At 39.7% G+C, this 19,620-nt stretch overlaps 1 pseudogene across 1 annotated transcript in view; it reads left to right on the top strand.

The window, feature by feature from the left end:
• Window positions 1-7,691, top strand: part of LOC144632234 (uncharacterized) — a 28,282-nt pseudogene extending 20,591 nt beyond the window's left edge. Inside the window, exons 5-9 of the transcript XR_013566871.1 lie at window positions 246-454; window positions 985-1,110; window positions 2,893-4,455; window positions 5,079-5,454; window positions 7,263-7,691. The product of XR_013566871.1 is annotated as an uncharacterized LOC144632234 (transcript). The remainder of the gene's footprint in view (window positions 1-245; window positions 455-984; window positions 1,111-2,892; window positions 4,456-5,078; window positions 5,455-7,262) is intronic.
• The last annotated feature ends 11,929 nt before the right edge of the window (window positions 7,692-19,620 follow it).

Genomic DNA, 19,620 nt, shown 5'->3' with positions numbered 1-19,620 from the left:
CGACAATTAGCTATTCCTCGCGATGATTCCTGTTGTTGTTTTTTGGAGAAAGTTGTATAAAAAGGCGACCACTTTCTAGTGTTGTTAGCTGGAAAATGCTGTTCCATTCGCCACTAAAATTTTTTTAAGCCGAAATATTTGGTCCTATGGAATGCGCCCATTTTTATAAAGCGTTTGCACCGCTTGATTAAAGTATCAATAATCATTGTTCTTTTGCTGTAAAAGAGGAAATTGCTTTCTTTTAGGAATCCTGCCAGTTCTACAAGCGAACCCATTTATGTTGCATCAACTGGGTCGCCGGAAGATACGTTACTGTTGTCCGCTCTCATGGCGTCGGGATTCCGACAAGTACCCGACGACACTAATCTTTTATCTACATTGTTACCATGCCCACGGGGAACATTTTCCAATTCTTCTACTAAAGGAGCTAATGGATGTACAGAATGTCCTCCAGGTTTGTTATAGCCTTCTTCGCAGTTTGTCCCTCCCCCCTCCACCCCCCACCAAAAAAAAATACTTAACTGAAACCGACTGCTAAAAAGTACAGTTGGACCTTTTTTAGAACATCGTGTTACAGTCGAACCCTGCTACTTACACCATGGCGGGTTTGTGCAAACGTGCAGTTCTGACAAACCATCTCAAAGTGCATTTATAACTATAAAGAAAACTTATTATGCTCCTACCATGAAAAGCTCCAACAAATATCCCTTCAGTGTCATCATTGTCCGTGGGTAATTAGGCATGATGACGATAAAAATAATAAGTTGCTGTGTAGCACTTTGTTCAAGTACTATAAAATGTTGTTTTCTTAAGAAGGCTGATATGTTGTCTCGTTTTGCGAAACGTTTCGGAAATAACCCCATCTTCAATCGCAAAGTTCAAATTGAAACCGCTACGATTTCATTTGAACTTTGCGACTGAAGAAGAGGTTTCTTCCGAAACGTTTCGCAAAACGGGACAAAATTATGACGATAACTTTTTCAGGAGGATTTTACTCTGATGATCTCGGCTATGTTGACAAAAACTGTAAGAATTGCCCAAATGGTTCATTTGTTTCATTTGACAAAGCACCAGGAACACGAAAACAAGATTGCAAGTCCTGCCCTGAAGGTAAAGACTTAGAAATTAACGTAATTTTAAACATGATTCCGTGACCGGACATGGAAAGATGGCCTCGCGGAAAAGTTTCAAATAACTCTTGATCGTTGCACAGTGTATTTAAAAATGATTGTATATAGTGTGGCTTTGTTTCTTTTTCTATACCCCCCGTGTTGTTTTTTGAGTAACGTATTCTCTCCAAATTATTGACTCATTGCCTTGGTCCTTACAGAGCTTTACAAGGGTGGGTCAGGGCAAACAGTTCACAACTTTGGAAAGGGGATTCATTTTCAAATGTTTAATTCTCCTCTTGGCGATATTTTGATGTGGCAATTCGTATATTGTCCACTGTTATTAATGGTAATCCTGCTTGATATTTAGGTAAACTCATAGAGTATTAAAGTATTTTTTTTCTCTTAACATTTTTCGTATTTTATTGAGTAATTTCCACGTTTTTTGTAGTCCATGTTAACGTCTCTGTATTGTTTTGGAATAATTTTGGGTCAAATTTGTGCCCTTTTCCTTTTACGTTATGAGAAACTTGGTAAATTGAAAGTGAAAGATTGAAGATAGCAAGCTTTATGATGTGATAGGAACTATTTATCAAACGATAATCTATAGATAAAAAATACTGTCCAGGATTCAGAGGACAATGAAAATTCTCATCCTATAAATGCGGGACGAATGGTACTGTAAATTTCTTAATTATGTTAGGAAATTTTGCGAGTTTTTTATGTTTTGCTATAAAGTCTATTAACCCTTGGACGTATAAGCAAATAAGCAATTTGCACCTCCCCGTGATACAAACCCCAAAAAGTATTTGTTCTATTATTTTAGGCAGAGCAAAATTAATTTTCATTGAGTAGAAAGGCCTAAGCTTGCTCTACAAGATAGCACAATTTTTGTTTTTTACGATGTCTACGTTGCCAGCCTCAATATCCATAACAACATTAATATACAATCTTCGTTCACTGTCCAAAATCCACGCGCGCAATTGGTTGAAATAGATCACGTGATTTTGCTTTACCTGTCGTCAGCAAACTTCGACAGTGCAGTATTGACAATAATGCACAACTTGATCGTGCATTATTGAAAGTGTCTTCAGCTTCAAGGCTTGCAGAAGTGGAAAAAAAAAAATATGTTCCTCAAATAATCAACGATCCAATACCAAAAAATCGAAGAGGATAACAACTTGAAGCGTTTTCATGTTCAAAGGTAAACTGCAGCTCAGTAAATACATTTTTGTGTGCGATTGACTTGCTTGTTGCTTGATCAGCTGTGAAAGACATCGACTTGTTTGAACAAGCTTCTCGCTGACAGTATTTATGAACGACCACAGCTGATGAACGATTTTATGAACCATTGTAAGCTTTTAAGCTTAAAAGCTTTATTTCTGTATGGCTTATTCGTGATTTTTATATTATTAATCTTATCCCGTGTAATTATGTACTACTACACTTTTTTATTTTAAACTAATATTATTGTTTGAAGTTCGTTGAGTCGATGATAGCTTGCAGTGTACTCAAATTGTATATTAAAAGGGTTAGACTCTGTCTGTTCGTGTTTTGTTGACAAATACACGCACTTGCTGGCCTCACAATGAACTCGAAATTTTCAATACTGCACTCGGCTACGCCTCGTGCAGTATTGAAATTTTCTCGTTCGTTGTGCGGCCAGCGCGTGCGTGTACTTGTCAACAAAACACTCAAAACAGTCTCTAACCCATAATTAAAACGCACTCTCATAATCCCTAAATACGTCTAGTGTAAATATATTATCGTTTGTGTTCAACAGGAACAGAAACTGATTTCTTCGCTGGATATCGTGCTTGTGTTTGTTTGGAAGGATTTTATCGAACCCATATGTTTGAGAAATGTCATAAATGTGGACAAGGAGGACTAGAATGTCAAGAGGATTATGCCACTTTGAAAGCTGGTTATTAGTGGGAATGGCGGAACGTTACACACGTGGATCGGTACAGAGTTTTCATCTCCAATCTCCTTTCATCTTTACCAGCATTAGATGCTTCAAGCATACAATTCCCTTTTCCCATGCCAACGCCTTACAAGTGTCTTAGAGAAGAGTCTTGTAAAGGTGGTCTAGATTCCCAATGTGACGATGGTTATGAAGGTCCACTCTGTGATGTTTGCAGTCCGGGATACTACAAACAATTACAACCTTGCACACAATGTCCATCAAAAAAGTGGATTGTGGGACAGCTGTCGATTATCGCGGCCATTATCCTAATAATCACTTTCGTTTTGGTATGGACAAGCAGAAGAGAAAATAAAAAGAAACGGAGAAGCTCTCTAATAGATTTATTCTTGTCAAAACTTAAGATCGTAATTGGCTTTTATCAGGTCACTTATGGTCTACTAGAAGCGTTTTCCTACATTAAATGGCCAGGCTCCTTGCAAGTAATCGCCAAATATTCAGAAATACTTCAAATGGATGTATTCCAGGTAGCACCAATCCACTGCCTTTTCTCGCGATTTCGAGCGAATGCCTTTGAAAACTTGTTTGTGATGATGGCACTAAATGCTGTTGTCATTGGCTTTTCTGTTATCTTTTATGGGGTGCGTAAAGCAATAATCTTACGAAGTCGAAACCTACAGGACAATGATAAGTTACGAAAAATCTCACAGACAAAAGAATTCGTGTTCAGGAATTTGTTTTTCTTTTTGTACGTGACTTACCTGAGCACGTGTGCCAAGACAGCTAGTGTTCTACCAATAGCCTGCCAGAAACTTTGCCGAGATGAAAAAGAAGAGTTGTGTTACAAGTACATGAAAGCAGATTACAGCATACAATGCCAAGGTACAAAGTACAATCATTGGCTTATATTGGCGTACATTTCCACAGCCTATATTGTTGCCCTCCCTGTCTCCTCATTCATCGCCCTTTGGAGAAAACGAAGAACAATAATAACTGTAATACAAACCGACGCTTTTCAAGATCCAGACAATGGTATGGAAATGATCTCGGCGTTGCGTTTTCTCTTTGAAAACTACAAACATGACTCGTGGTATTGGGAATTGGTTGAAATGTCCCGCAAAGTAATCCTTACATCTGGTATAATTCTTGTGGGTCACGAGAGCAGGTCCTACATTGGCTTGGCATGGATTATTGCCGGAATGTATGGAATACTTTTCTCCTGGATCAAACCTATACGAGACGTGACCGAGAACAGATTGATGGCGACTTCTCTTGCCGTTACTGTTGTCAACCTTGGTGTTGGAGCAGTGAGCAGAATTCCCGCAGAGAACCTTCCGGCCTCGGTCGATACGTACACGGACGCTGTCTTGTTCAAAATATTGGTACTTGGAGCAAACACTTTGGTGATTGGCCTACTCGCTGGTAAGATTACAGTTTTACTTTTTAGTATACAGTGTCTAACTTGAAGCTTGTTAAATGACCAAACTTAATGTACTAACTTGACAATCGCCTTTTTGAGTGTTGGTTAGTAGAAATAGTAGAAATTAATGGGGGACTGGGGTGGTAGAGGGATGGTGTAAGTAATTATAAAACTGAACTTTTTAATGTCCCTGTACCTGTTCGTTTCACCTTTTTGCTGTGTTTTTTTGGCTTGTCTGGCTTCCTTTCCTCGGAACGGTCTGTTTTAGATCGAACAGTAACGCACTCAACAGTAAATTATCCAAGTCTTTTTTCACAGAAAATTTGAAAAGCGAAGAAGCGGCCGCGATTCTCTTGACAACCGCACGCTGACGCTACTCACTTTCTACAACAGAATAGATGTGAGTAGCGTAGCCAATCAGAGGACAGCATTCTTGATAGAACACTATTAGGTTTATACTAATGGTGATTAGAAGTGCAGAGATTTCGTGTAGAGTGCAATATTTTCCAAAATAGAGGAATATAGTCACGTATAAATACTTAAACGAACTACTTATGATTTTTCTTAAACATAGGGCATTTTTTGTGGCAGTATTCTAAACGTCTTCTTTTCTCGTTCATTCTAGCTCAGTACGCAGTGTTCCTATATCGCTTCCTCAAGGAATGGCGTAAACATCCTCATTGGTCCTTTTCATGCTGTCTGGGTTTGCTTCTTCCTCTTAATGATTTGCAGGGAGATATAAGTGGCTTTGTAGAAGCGGATATTCTCACAAACCAGCTCCAGACCGGGCAAATTGACCAGCCAACCATACTTTCTGAAGTGCAAAAGAGTGGAGCTTTTGATGTCACTCTTAACGAAGTTGATACCACAATGAAGGCAATAGACGAAAATTGTCACGACGTTGAGCACATCGACACAAGACGTCATCAAGGAACACAAACAGGGCTTTGCTCAAGTCCAATGGTACACGAGATAATGTCCGACTTGCATCAGAATTCTTTGTGAGTACAATGTACAAACAACTATCCAGTATAAACATAGGCGTACGGGCACCTTCGGAGCTGGGGGCGGAGACCTTATTGCCCGAAAAAAAGATACGGCATGCGTTGAAAGGGAATAAAGAGGCATATAAAATGGACAAGAAAACGTGCGTTGAAATAGTTGTGTTCTTTAATTAATTTCGGAGCGTTGCCCGAAGATGTCAATGTGATAAATCCTTTCATTTTCTTCGGAAATTTTTTATTTATTCAATCTAGTTCGGCAAAAATTTAAGTACTTTTGGGAGGCTAATTTACATCGTTTTCCCTCACTTGAAAGTTATACAAAAGCGTGTGAAACATTGGGGGATAAATAAGTTAAAACATTTCGTTGAAAGTTTTGGCCTGGCTTAGAACTAAACATTTGAGTCAAAAGCATTAGCTTCATAACATATGTAACAGCTTTGTTTCAAGATGGTACACTGGATCCGCCGCGTGCAAACGCTCGAGTTATGGAAAATTCAAACTTCTGATCTCCATCGCCAATTTCCCACTCACTTCAATATGATTGCAACTGAATTAAACTGAGGGGTCACGCAGAATTTGCGAGAAAAATATGATTATAGTAATATGCGAGAGGAAACGAAAGCAGATAAATGATAAATTAGGACTTTTGAACTACAGAGTTTGGTATATTTCAATTACCTTTTTGTTCATGTAATTCGTTTTGAACGTGAAGTTGAAAATTGTCGGCTTATTTTCTATGCTTTTTCCTCTAGACCTGTTGTCCGAATTCTAAGCATTTTGCCCGAAAAAGTTCGGCCCCCCTCGCCCCCCCCCCCCTCCCGCGTACGCCTATGATGCTGTATAACCATTTAAATGTAAGAACTTTCAAGGAATGTCCGACATTACCTTAGATTTCAAGGGAAAACAAAATTTCAGTTCGACGCTAATTGTTTATGTTTATCTTAACTGCGCACATATTAAATGTCGCAACGTCGCGCCACGTCATGCATTGAACGCGTGCGCTGAGGAAACTTACTAAACACCAGGGAGGGGGAGGGGGAAACTTATTTTGTTATACGAATCAAAAAAGCGGCATAGCGGTGCCGGGCAACCGAGTGCGCACAGTAGCTATCGAATGGTTACTAAGGGTCTAGTGAATAGCTTGACAAAGTTTATTGTTTAGTTCGCATTTTCGAATAGCTTTTTGCATTCTGTTTGCTCCATTGAAGTGTGCCGGGCATCAAAATAACAAACAGTGATAACAGTGACGAATAAGGCTTGCGAAATATACTAATTAAAACTACTACTTAAATTGACTCTTAAATGATTTACCATATTTTTGGTTGTTAAATGTCAACCGTGAAAAATTTTCGCTTATTATTGCACGCCGCCAAAATATTCTCAATGACGTAAAATATCAGGTGAGAAATCTGGCTGAAAACGCAAAAACATATCAGCGGCGTGAAACATCAAACGCAAAAACCGTCACTATTCGCATTTTGCACGCATGCAGTCATTGTTAAATATATATTTTTGAGAAAAACAAAACTTTGGGTGACGCCTTTCTTAGCAACGGCTTGATTGACACAGACTTGCACCGTTTCCCGACACCGCTGTGCCGTCAATGAAAAGTGCCGACTTTCTCCCCCCCCCCCTCCCCCCTCCATCCCCCGCTAGACACTTATGGGGCTGGTAGCCGTTGCGTTAACTTTGCTTGCGGTTTACTCTCTAAAATGGTCGGTGACCCCCTATTTGTTTTACAATGATAAAATTGTGTTCCACTTTATGCATGTCTTTTTCTCTTAATATCTTTATTTTTATCAAAGGTCTCAGCACTTCATCCCAGTAACCAGAGATCGTTTTATGAAAAGAATGAAAGAAGTTACAGTTGAAATGCACAAGGAAAAAAAGAGATCAAGCGTTTTGTAACGTGCCCTCCGTTAAAGAAATACGCATAATCTGTAGTAGTAGTAAAACAGCTTGTTTAGAGATCATAAGTATTTGGAGCAGTGAAGAGGAATTTCATCTAGACTTCTACCTCGGATAAGATAATTAGGAGGAATTAAAGCATTTTAAAATCAATAAATGTTTCATAAAAATAGATTTGTTTCCGCCAGGTGTAGTCAGTCAACGTCGCGAATAAAATACAATATATAAGGAAAGTACTTTGTTGGGTTTAGAAAATATATTATATAACTGCAAGTACAGAGGCTTTAACAGATCGATATTTTATATATCGATTCAATAAACGGCGGAACCGTTTATAATATCAGCTGGTTCAGGTTGCACGGCATTTGTTCCAATAAAAGACATATTCTAAGTGATCACTCTGACCAGTGAACGAATTAAAACTGACGTAGACAACTTTTATTTAAACATGGTTGAAAGAAAAACCATCAGTATAAAAAGATAAAAGATCTATAATACCGTTTTACCTGTTTGCTCGTGTGGGTGGCCGTTGAGGAATATAAGTCATTGATTTCCCTTTTTTTAATGGCTTACTTTTATTAAATGTATAAGAACGTTGTTCTGTGAGAAAGTGGCATAAGTGGCACAACATTTTTTTAGCCAATCACTAAGCGCAGTCAAGTGAAACCGATCTATAGCAAACAAGAATTACCCTTGTAAGGCGACTTGTTTTTCTATTGTAATTAATAAAACAATTAATAAAACTGCATTGATTGGTCCAAAAATGAGTGCTTTATTAATAACTGGTTTATTTTTATGTGTTTTTGGAACAAAACATATTATTTACACGCAGTGCCTCTTTCGACTTAGGTGTTTAGGTGGGTAAAAGTAAAATTGCTATGTAACAACTTTCCAGAAGTTCAGGATCCAAAACTTTTTGGGATCTTAAAAGCCGCCAAGAAAGTATAAATTATACTAGGAATTTCATTAAGAAAGTGAGTGCTGTCGAAGGTGAATGAAACAGGGTTAACTGAATTGAACAGTCAACAGTTCTGGATAGTTTTTTTAAACTTTGGAGGGTAGGGGTGTCCAGATTAGGCCCTAGCTGATGATTTGTAATAATTAATACAGCAAGTGGTGTTATTGAAAAATGGCCCAATCGTAAGGCTAACGGAGTTGTTTGACCCACACTGGGAAATTGCTGAAAAGGCTTTGTTGTTTGCTGGGTGGGGAAAGTGGTTAAATAGAGTCTTCCGCCACTTAAATTAACTTTTTGCATCGTGGACGCAGAGATATAATTTTTGTCGTGACGCTTTCGATACAACGAAATATGAAAACACGTTTTTCAGAGTGTGTTAACCCTTAGAATCCTAAGGTTCTGGTATTTTTTAAGCAGTTTTCTGGACTTAAACTAATCTGTCGAATTTCGTGATTGCATATAAGAAGCTCAAGTAAAAATGTGTGCTGTTTCAAAACACTGAGGGCTCAAAGTTTCATTGTGACGTCAGCATTCAACCGTTTCTTTCTTGTTGAGCGAGCATACGGGCTCGAATCTGGCGAATATTTCGTTTATAAGTGTTTTTTCGAGTCATTTTCCGCTGCAGAAGACCCCAGGCTGGCATCATTAAGCTAGAATGGTGGGTAGAGGCCAGCATCTGAAAGAAACCAGAGGTGAGAGATGATTTTGACTTGATTGGAACGCCAGAAATATTCGAATCGAAAGATGGCGGTTCATTGGTAAAGTTGTCTCTCTGGCCGTTCTGGGGGTGGATTCCAAGACCTGCCAAGGCATTTTGGACGAGTTCTGACTTCCAAAGAATGCAATCGGTGCAACATTTTGCCGGCAGGATTGGGTGGCTCGACACTTATAAAAAAGATATGGAATAAAGGTAGGAAGACTTTCATGCCGTCGCCATGACTGTTTTTCCCAAGCATCCCTTTCGGTCAGCAACGAGGAAATTACAGGTTTGCAAGCATAGCTCTAATCGAATAGTAATTGCTGAGTCTGCTGAATGATTGATGGGAAATTTCCTTGGTGAACGGAAGGGAATAGGGTTGAAGTTTGCTGCAAATGTATATTTTTGAAGTCAGAATTATTTTTTCATTAAAAAAAATGGAGGCAAAGAAGTGTGTTTTTTGTTGTTGTCCTGTTACGTAGAAAACGGGCATTTTCAGATTTGCTGCTGAACAAGCAACCATATGCAACAGAAATCAAGAGTTTTAGTCAGTTAGTTGGCTTTTAAAGCTATGAAAATTATCACTTTGCCATAAAAAGCAGTCATTACTATCATGTGCCCAGATATGTTAAAGCTAGAGTTTTTTCAATCACTGCTGGTATTTTCCACGCACATATGCGTGGCTAGGACTTAAAGGGTTAATTATCAACAGACAATCACTTTCGCTCGCGTGATTATCTTTCGCTCAAGAATACTCGGCGTATTTGTTTCTTTGACTGGGGAGATTTTCACTGTTGTTAACACCTTTGAAACCCTCGTAGAAGCGGAGATTTATTTCTTGTCTCGACACTTCTCAAACATCGAAGATAAAATCCGCAGTTGTCGGCGCGTGTTTATATTCAATGCAAAAATGTCGCAAGCATACTCAGTGCATCGTTTCTAGCTAAATCACATTATTTTTCTTTGAGTACAGAGTTTTTTTTATTACTGTTAGAAAAAGTTTCGTAAACCTTGTAGAAGCGGAGATTTAATTGTTGTCGCGACGCTTTGAAAGATAAAATCACTCTTGTTGGCGCGTGTTTATTCACGAGATCAAACAAAAACTTTCGCATCGATTTAATCTAAATCGTGAATTGTTTCATTGACTACAGAGGTTTTTGCTGTTATAAACACCTTCGTAAGTTTGTAGAAGCGGAGAATTATTTTTTGTGAATGTCGGACGTTTCTAAAAAAATCCGTCTCGAAGTTGAAAGCCATGTGATGTGCGCGTGATTGTCGTTTCAACTGTCCCGGATAATACTCTACTGCGCAGGCTTCGAGTCTTACATCCGAGAAAATTTTGGATTTTTCGCCCTACAGAAAAGAATAGTGTGCTGTCTCGCTAAGGCTCGACAGCAAATCAAGTTTGAAGCAAAAGAAGGACGATCATCTTTGGAGAAATTAGGGAACAAATGAAATAAATTTGAAAAGGAATGTGACCAAAATCCGTCTTTATAAAACATGATGAATAGTGAAGTTCTAAGAACAGTGAAATATTTTCACCGGTCTCACCTACACTTCTATAATGAGAATGAGAGCCCTGGCGGACGCTCTCAGCAGCAAAGGGAAAAGGGGAGGGAAGGGCGGGAGAACTGCTGAGAGAGACCACAGGGGGGATAAGTACAGATGAGACCAGATAAAGACAGCTATATAAAGATACTGCCAACTGCGATGAAACATACTTCGGGTGTGCGAGAAAGGAGAGCGAGTTGATATAGGATTCTCCTTATATACGCTACAGTGAGACCGCTGACAATAGTGAAGTATTTTCACCGGTCTCACCTACACTTCTATAATGAGAATGGGAGCCCTGGCGTCCTAGGTTTATGGCATCAGTGAAATATACGAGAAACAGGTAACAAAAGCACCAAGAAAAAGGACGCTAAACACCCAAACCCAAAAAACAAAGCCCCTTACTTAAGACCAAATCCCCCACACTCTGAGACAAGGACCCAAGCGTAGTGAAGAAACCGTTACCCAAACTTAAATCGAAGACGAATCAGAAGAGGGTCTTTTTTCTCCTGTGGGACGAGAAGGAAAAGCACAAATGAAATTTTTAAGGGAGTCCAGAGAAGCATATTGATTAAACAAACTGGAAGCTTCTTCGGATGTAGAAGAAAGCAAATGAGATGAAGAGCCTAGGCGGAGGACTTCTCCCAACTTCATGTAATAGAGTGCTGTTTGACCGTTTTTCCAGCCAACATGGGACATGACATCGGCCAACTGAGCTCCGGACAAGGCAAGAGTGATGGCACAACCAGAACGTAGGCTATGAAGCGTTTCTCCCTCGTCAAGGTGGGCTTCTTTAAGATACAATTCGAGCCTTTGCTGTGCAGTGGAACCTGAGAGGGGTTTGCCGACTACATCTCCCTGTGGATTGGTGGGTCTGAAAAGATAGCCCTTGGAAAGATCGATGGCCAATTTGGCACAGATCGCGACGTAGGTTTCTATAGCGGTGACTGGGCAGATAGCAGAGTTAGGGTGCCGGCGAATGCCAAATACATTGAAGGTGCCATCACGAAGTGTTTTCCCCCAGATGTGATTGAACAGGAAGCCATCATCTGAAGGGAAACGTAGGATCTCGGGGGTTTTATCATTTCCCAAGTCCGAGCCACGATCACCACTGAAGAAGAGGATTTTGAGGAACGCTTGATCCCTGGCAAGGATGTAAAGTTCTTGAGCAGAAATACAAGGGGAGTTCATTTTACGGCTTAAAAAACGTGCTAAAGAATGAAGTTTAGGTAAAAATAATGGAACCGCTTGACTGTAACTCTGGCTTGTAACTGTTCCGCAGTAAGAACTTTGAGGTAGGATTTGACCTCGAGAGCCGAGGCGGGGTTTCCAAGCTGCAAGGAGCTTTCCCATTCACCCTGGCGTCCGATTGCTACAAAGATTGCGCGAATTTTGCCTATAAGCGAGTCAACGGTGTTAAACGATAACCTCACAGGGCAGCCACAAGGGTGAACATCACGGGTGCCGAGATAGGGACAGCCGTTGGAATGTACCTGTGTTTTGCCTTTTTTATCTTTCCAAACAAGGAACCTGCAAATGTCGCGAGGTGAAGCAGACAAAAGTGATTTTTCCCCGGGAGGGAACGGAGAAAAGACTCCAGTTCTTCCTTGAGCGACTGCTTCTGCTTTTCATATGAAGTTGATAGGGATGCACAGGTAAGCAGATTAAGGCGTGCGTCAATTTGTGGAAGGTCGACCTGGAGTGGTTTAGCAGGGAGCGACTCAAGAACTTTGCGCTTATAACCACACATCTGGCAAAAGCGGAAATTGAAATCATTCGGGTGGAGACAACTGGGGCATTTAACTGCAGGAACAAAAATACGAGCCACTTGCGGAAGTTCCTGTGAACAGGAAAATAAACATACTTTATTGAGGCGAAAAATCGATCAGCAAAATTACCAACTTAGAGAAACATAATGTTCAAAAAGCAAAAATTACAAGGCAACAGGTACCGAAGAACTTTCTAAATCCTAAAGACCCACAGGTCCCAGGGTAAAGATGGCTGAGGGGAAAAACCCTTGGGAGAAGGAATGCTTAAAATCTCAGGGTCACCCTTGTGAGCAAGGAGACAAGATTGGGACGCCGTAGCCCGAAGCGAAGGCCACCAAAACCCCCTTGGATAAATGTCAGGAATAATCAAAGTGCAGGAAAGTGACAGGGACTGAAGAAAAAGAATAACCTGGGGAATGAGGGCGATAGGAGAGAAGGCGTAAGGGTTACAAAACAAACCGGGGGAATGGGACGCTGGATTCTGGGCAAAAATATTAACACCCGCACAGCCAGGGGTAGGATAAGGTGAAAAGAATGGAAGGGGCTGGCCAGACAGGTCACACTGAACGTTCGAAGGAAGGGCCATCAAGTCGACAGAGTGACCAGCTTCTTCCCCAAACGGGTTATTTTCCCTACCTTTCCACGCAAATTTATAAAGCTTAGTATAAAGACGCCATATTTGTGTCCTTCCGAGGGACACAAATATGGCCGCAATGATGTCGGAGAAACCATCTGGAACTCAATTCTGTTTACAACAGCGACTATCCTTGCCTTTTGAGCTAGAACACTTTCACATTAACAGCACTTATTATATTTGATCTGTTCAATCTGCTGAAAATGGAAAGGAAAGGCCTTTTTTTCAAACAAAACCGACTTCTCACGGAACTCGCTCAGCTTGATGTCACATACGACGGAGAACTCAAATATTCAAAATGCTTTGTTTTAAAAACGAATGACACTATCGATCTGGGAATTTGCAAAAAGATATGTTTATAGCTTATCTTACGCCTAATGACAAGGAAAATTTCGCAGACCAAGTGAATTTTGATTTCAGAATTTTATGACGCAACATGAAAACCAAGAGCTTTTGTAATTTATTTCTTGAAATTCCAACTCTTTCTTATAAAACTACAGCCTAAACAAAGTACCCCTTTTTGGCCGGAGCCTCCCCGTATAGTCCACCATAGCGGGAACTTCCTCGCGAGGGACCAAAAAACAAAACTCCTCCTTTTTTGTAAACCATATGTAAACTAGTAATACGTCTCGCGAAGCTCTGGGTTATTGTTGCCTAGTAACGGACAAAATACCGGCAGCAGACTGAATACAAACAGAAACTGAACAACAACGAACTGCACGATTACAGAGACTTCGACAAAATGCCGCGGATAGAATACAAACAGAAGCTGAAGACACAAGAATACAGAGATTACAATTACTGAGACAAAATTATACAGACAGACTTTTAGCAGAATCAACTGAACAGCTACAGGATAGATTACAATTAAGAAGGCAGCGCGCTTACAATTAGAATCGGAGGAGGAGAGAAATATTCGATAACAGTCTGCTCGAGAAAATAGTGCCACGCGTAGACAACAACAACAATTACAGCAACAGGAACTAAACAGAGATGATTATCTTTCCAATGGATGGAGAAATCCCGATCAGCCTTTAAATCAGCAACAATGGGTTCAGAACGAAATTACAAATTTTCATACAACAATGAACAGTTTTCAACATCAGCAGTTTATAGCCTGAATAGTATTATGTGGAAATCAGTGTTATTTTAATCCGAAAAGAAAAACGATAAAAATGAAAGGCTCAGGATTCGAACCCATAAAAAATAAAAATAAAAATAAAATAAAAAAACCCTAGCCGGATTCGAACCCCCGCCCTCAGTCCCGAAGATCTGATTTCAAGTTCGAAGCCTCACACCATTAGACCACCAGCGCGCGGCCGTGTGACGTCATTTCCGCCACACACCAAGCTCACAAATATATATCTACAATTATCCTGCGAAATCGCGCGGAATATCGCCTGATACTTAGCCGACGAGGCCGTAGGCCGAGTTGGCTAAAATCAGACGATATTCCGCAAGATTGAGCAGGATAATTGTTTTATTAATCAACAAATTGTCAACGAAACACATTTTGCACATAGAAAAACTGTAATTGTGCCGCGCTTTACAAGATTTCGGACGAATCTTCGCAACCTACGAATATCGCAGGATATCTGTTATGTACGGATGACAGATATCGTTAACATTTTGACCATATATGGGCAGCGCGCGCATCTGTTGAATAATAAATATATGACCGTAAACTCCACACGAGATTTCATCCCACCTGAGCCCTTTGAGGGACAAAATTATACACCCCGCAACGCTCGGCCTTCGGCCTCGCTTCGCGAGGAAGAATGTTGTTAGAGGTTAAGGGGTTGTATCGCATTTTCACGAACCGGAACGAGAATTGTATGGGAAATAAAAAACGTAACTGAACGTTTTCTAGCCTAGCTACATCTTTCAAACTCGGCGAATAAAAACTTCTGCCTAGTATCTTAACTTTACAATTCATAAGTTATCCAGAATTCAATTTTTGTAAAAGTTCTTTGCCGTCGGATTCCCATACAAACACTGTAATTTCTACCCGCTTTGCCTACCCGTCAAGGTGGCGTCGAAAACCGTGATAAGGCCTATTAAACCGAGACCCTGAAACCTAGATCTGACTGGCGGACTCTAGGCTTTTGTACATTATGCTTTTGTTTTCCCACTAAAATGCTCCACCTTAATGCTCCATTTTTCCCACTAAAATGCTCGGTCTCCCTCCAAAAAGTCACTAAAATGCTCGGATAATGCTCATTATTCCACTGTTTTTTTAAAATTAATTTCAAAGTTTTTAACACGGTGTTAACTGTTAAGAGCGAATTTTTTTGTAGACCGCGTGAAAACAAAAATATGCGGTACAAACTTCCAAAGTCATCTACCTTCATTTTTGGCTTAGAGATACCTTATGGTAAGTCGATAAACGTGGTGTATTTTTTTCGTTTAAATCTATTTTAATTTTCGAGAAAATATTCAGACACTGTAACGAGTGCCCGGCGACATAAAATGGCCGAAACAAGAGCGACGAACATGGTCACAAGAACTTAGCTCATCAAAAGCGTAAATTGAAGATGACCTTTCTCAAGTTTGTATATTTGTACAGGAGGCATTGACGAATGTTATGAGTCTAAAATAAGGATAATAAACTGAACTGTAAAATCCAGGCAGGCGTTTAAAAATCGCCATTTTCTCATTGTTTACAGATTTCATTTTGGAGACGTTTTTCACGAAGTACTTTTGCTATGCGGTATAACTCGGATTCGCCTGAAACTTTGGCTTAGATAAGTAGAAATCATGTGCTTTTTAAATTATATTAAAATATATTATTTTAATTATATATTTTATCCAAGAAATAGACCGTCCTACTTCGAAGAAATCGCTCGACAGTGACTTATTTAAACAAAGCAAATAATCGAATTACGCAGTACACTTTCTCTTAATATAGCCAAAATTCGAACACAATCTTATCATTTAGCTACACACGAGTTTATTTATTAATATTTTACTCTTACCTTGCAAAAGCAGTGGTAAAACATTGTTTTTCTTCATTCTTGACATTCTTTTACCGGCAAATTGCACGGGCAAGCGGCTATGTTGCTTATGATACAATCAGTCGATATTAGCAAAGACCCTCGTAAACATGGTATTTCTTGACAATTTTAACCACATTTCAGGTTCCATACAGCCATTCGTGCAAGGGACTTGATAACACGATGAACAGATTCACTTAACGACGTTTTAAGCCTCAAATGAGATGTTGTGAAATTCAAAGAACGGTTACATGTCATTGCTCGTGAACCCTCGTATTTGTCACGCAATGAGTCACGAACTCCCGGGGGGTGGGTGGGTACTTTACAGGGGGATCCCTTCAAAGTCTGCATTTTTCAACTGCCATTTAGATACAGTCGACTCCCGATAACTCGAATTCACGTTTTAAAAGTTTTCTCATGCTCTCTTGTTCGTCCACATGTGCAACCTCTCACTCGGTCATAAAAAAGCCGCTTTTTGAACTCCATTTTCCCTTTTATTTATTCAATACAAAATAATCAAGATGTACAGACTTGAAAAAGCACTGCATCTAGCACCAACGGTACGGTAATTTGTACAGGCTTTTTATTCCTGTTAAAATTATTATACTATTATACGGAACCCCATCTGGGCGTGGTAAAAGCTTTTTAATTTGACCCCGGAGCCGGATACCATTTCTATGTCTTATCAATGATCTGAAGACTGCCAACAAATCACGAGAGTATGTTTTACTTTGAGTGCAGCTCAAAACGGAACCTTTTTGGTTAAACTGACAGGCGGCCTGCCACGTCCTGAACACCCTATATGTGTGACCAAAATCCGTAACTTAACCATAATATGGGAGTTCACCCTTCCCGCTTCCAATACACAGAGGAGTCTGTCATAAACGTTTTTACTTTTATTCATTTTACTTTGGGGGGCTGATCAACTTATCAGTACGAGATAACTAGGAACGTCCCGCACACTTTTAACGGAATCGCAATAATATTCGACTGCATTCACATAGGCCTGCATAGCAGGCGTCGGAAAGGGGGAGTGGGGGGAGGGGGAGCTGGGAAGAGGGAGAGAAAGAGGGAAAAAAACGTAGGGGGGTTCTTAAGGCAGGCGTTCCCTCTTCCCCGTCTTTTTCCCTCCCCTTTTTACGCCTGCCGCGCAGGCTAGCATTCACTCGAATGCGGTGCTGTTTCAGCATATTATTACGTCAGGAAAACGTTACATAATCGACATTTGTTATCAGACGGCGCTAAGCTCGATTTTATATATATCCGTCACCACCGTTACCAGAATTTATCAGACTAAAACAGAGAAAAAGAACAAATCACACTGTGTTAGGTTTCTCCTTTTTAAACTTAATAATATCGCATTTTATATAACCACAATATTAAACGGACTGAGAACTGACTTACAATAAACCCCTTCTAGCTCGAATTCGATGACGATAACGATCATTCATGAACATAGCGCACTCGAGGCGTCACAGTTTCTATCCTTCGAAGCTTCACTTATTGGGTAATTTACGATTCCGATTATAATTACATAGTTTGTGGAGGAAGAAAGTGGCATTTAAATTTTGAAAGAGTTTGGTCTTAAATATAATATTCATGAAAAATTGGAATTCCGGACAATCGGAAATCTGGATAATCGAGGTTCGACTGTACTTTCTATAGAAAATTAACAAAAATCGCAGACTTACCAGACCCAGCAGGGACAAATATGCCCGTACGTCGAAAGATCGTTCTCAAAAGCGCTTTGTTGATTTCCGGGGGAGACTCGCCTATGAAAGTGCCGGGGGTATAAATTTTTGATATTTGGTCTCACTTAGGGTCTTCCGCAATGGTCTCGTTCAGGGTTATACACGCAGAAATATACAAATAGCAATTCTATTTTTAGTTTTTTGGAGGCGTCTAGGGGTCAAGAAAAGCTAGAGCCACACTCAGATTGTTCTCTTTTAGGGGTTCTTTTCAAAATTTCTGACGAGCATCCCCGTCCGTTTCATACAGTCCCCCCGGGTGTTGATTCCGCGGGCAGACTTGCGTGATTTCCCTTTTTTGGCATGCCTCAATAATTCTGCGGGAACGCGGCACCGTTGCGAACCTCTTCTCCATCCATTGCCCAGAGAAAACCGATGAGCTGGGCAGATAGTAATGTCCGAAATATTCAAAGGTACATTGAAGATTGATGCCGCGCTAAAATGATATGAACGCAGAGGGAGTATAACAGAACTTCTTTCCGCAGCTCGACTTCGCATATCTTGGAGGCAGTATCCCCCAACTAATCTTTGAAAAGAGTAATTGATTTCCATTCTATACTCTGTAAAATTCTCTACTTATTAAAAGCACGAATCAACAAAATAAATTATCAGTTCTTGTTTGCTTTGGAAACTATGGCGCGACGCTCATTATATTGTTAGAGCTGCACCTAATCTAGTTTATTTTTCTTTTCTGATCTTTAAATAGAATCTCTGATATTTAAAAATGCTATTTCCACTTTGTTTAAACAAAAAATATGTGACCCCTTTCTTTAATCCGTGCCAGACCTTGACGTTAAAACCCCTCCCCAAAATAAAACCAAAAAATAAAAAAATAAAAGTTACTTCGAAAAAACAAAACAACCAAAAATACAGCTGCAGTACTCCGTTAAAAATGCAACAACAACGGCAACAGTTACTCAGTGACCTTCCCCGTTTCAGGTTTAATAATTTTTTTTCTATAGTATCTTTATGTGTGTGTTTTTTTTTAACGTGAAAACGTACTTTCATCTACATATGCTGTGACTTTTTTGAAAGGGTTTTTAGACTTTTTATTACCCCGTTTATGTGCCATTACGTTTATATTAAGCCCCACCAAAACCACTTACGAAGTTGTATAAATCCAAGGATTATAACCGAAAGTTTACGGTATTTCTCAACGTACATAGCCCACCAAATTTAATTCAATGGGTAACCTCCCCTCAAGTGACATATCATTGCGTGACAGATGTCAAGCCGCCATTTTCGCTCTAGTTGATCTTCTGCAAAAACAACGGCCAAAACGCGGTTTTTAAACTGTGAAGCAAGTTTCTTCTATGAATTGGCCGTTTTCACTAAATGTGGTTGGAACTGTGAAGACCGGAATGCGGTGGTTTTTTTTTCAAGGACCTTCTGGCAAAGTTATTGCTGATTTGAAATTCTCTGAATACTGTGATTTGGTAAACACCGTTCGAGTGCTGGTAACGTATTTGAAACAAAAGTAGGATACAAAGCAATCTTCAACGAATTGTTACGCCAGGTAAGCTAAATATTGACTTTTGGATTAAATAGGGTGTTTACTAATAAGATTTTGTCGGAATTTTGGCTTTGAGAAGGGAAAGCGTAATTCGAGCCTTATTCGATTATTTGCGGTTGTTGACAAGTCGGTGTTGTGATTTCGTCCAAATTAAAAGGGGAAGTTCTTCGTAGCAATTAAAAGCCCAAGACTGATTTTTATACCATTAAAAAGAACATCATTTCCGCTTATTAAAACCCAAGTCTTAAGTGATTCTGAGTTATACCGCATAGGAAAAGAGTTCTTTGAAAAAATGCTCCAAAATGAGATTTTTAAGCAATCAAATTTTTGTAATTTTTAAACAGGCTCTAAAAATTCAAATCGATCTTTGCAATACTGTTCTTAGACTCAAA

The sequence above is a fragment of the Oculina patagonica genome, chromosome 12, assembly GCF_052425735.1.
Source record: "Oculina patagonica isolate OP01 chromosome 12, crgOcupat, whole genome shotgun sequence".
NCBI classification, from domain to species: domain Eukaryota; kingdom Metazoa; phylum Cnidaria; class Anthozoa; order Scleractinia; family Oculinidae; genus Oculina; species Oculina patagonica.
This window is presented reverse-complemented; position numbering and strand designations above follow the sequence as displayed.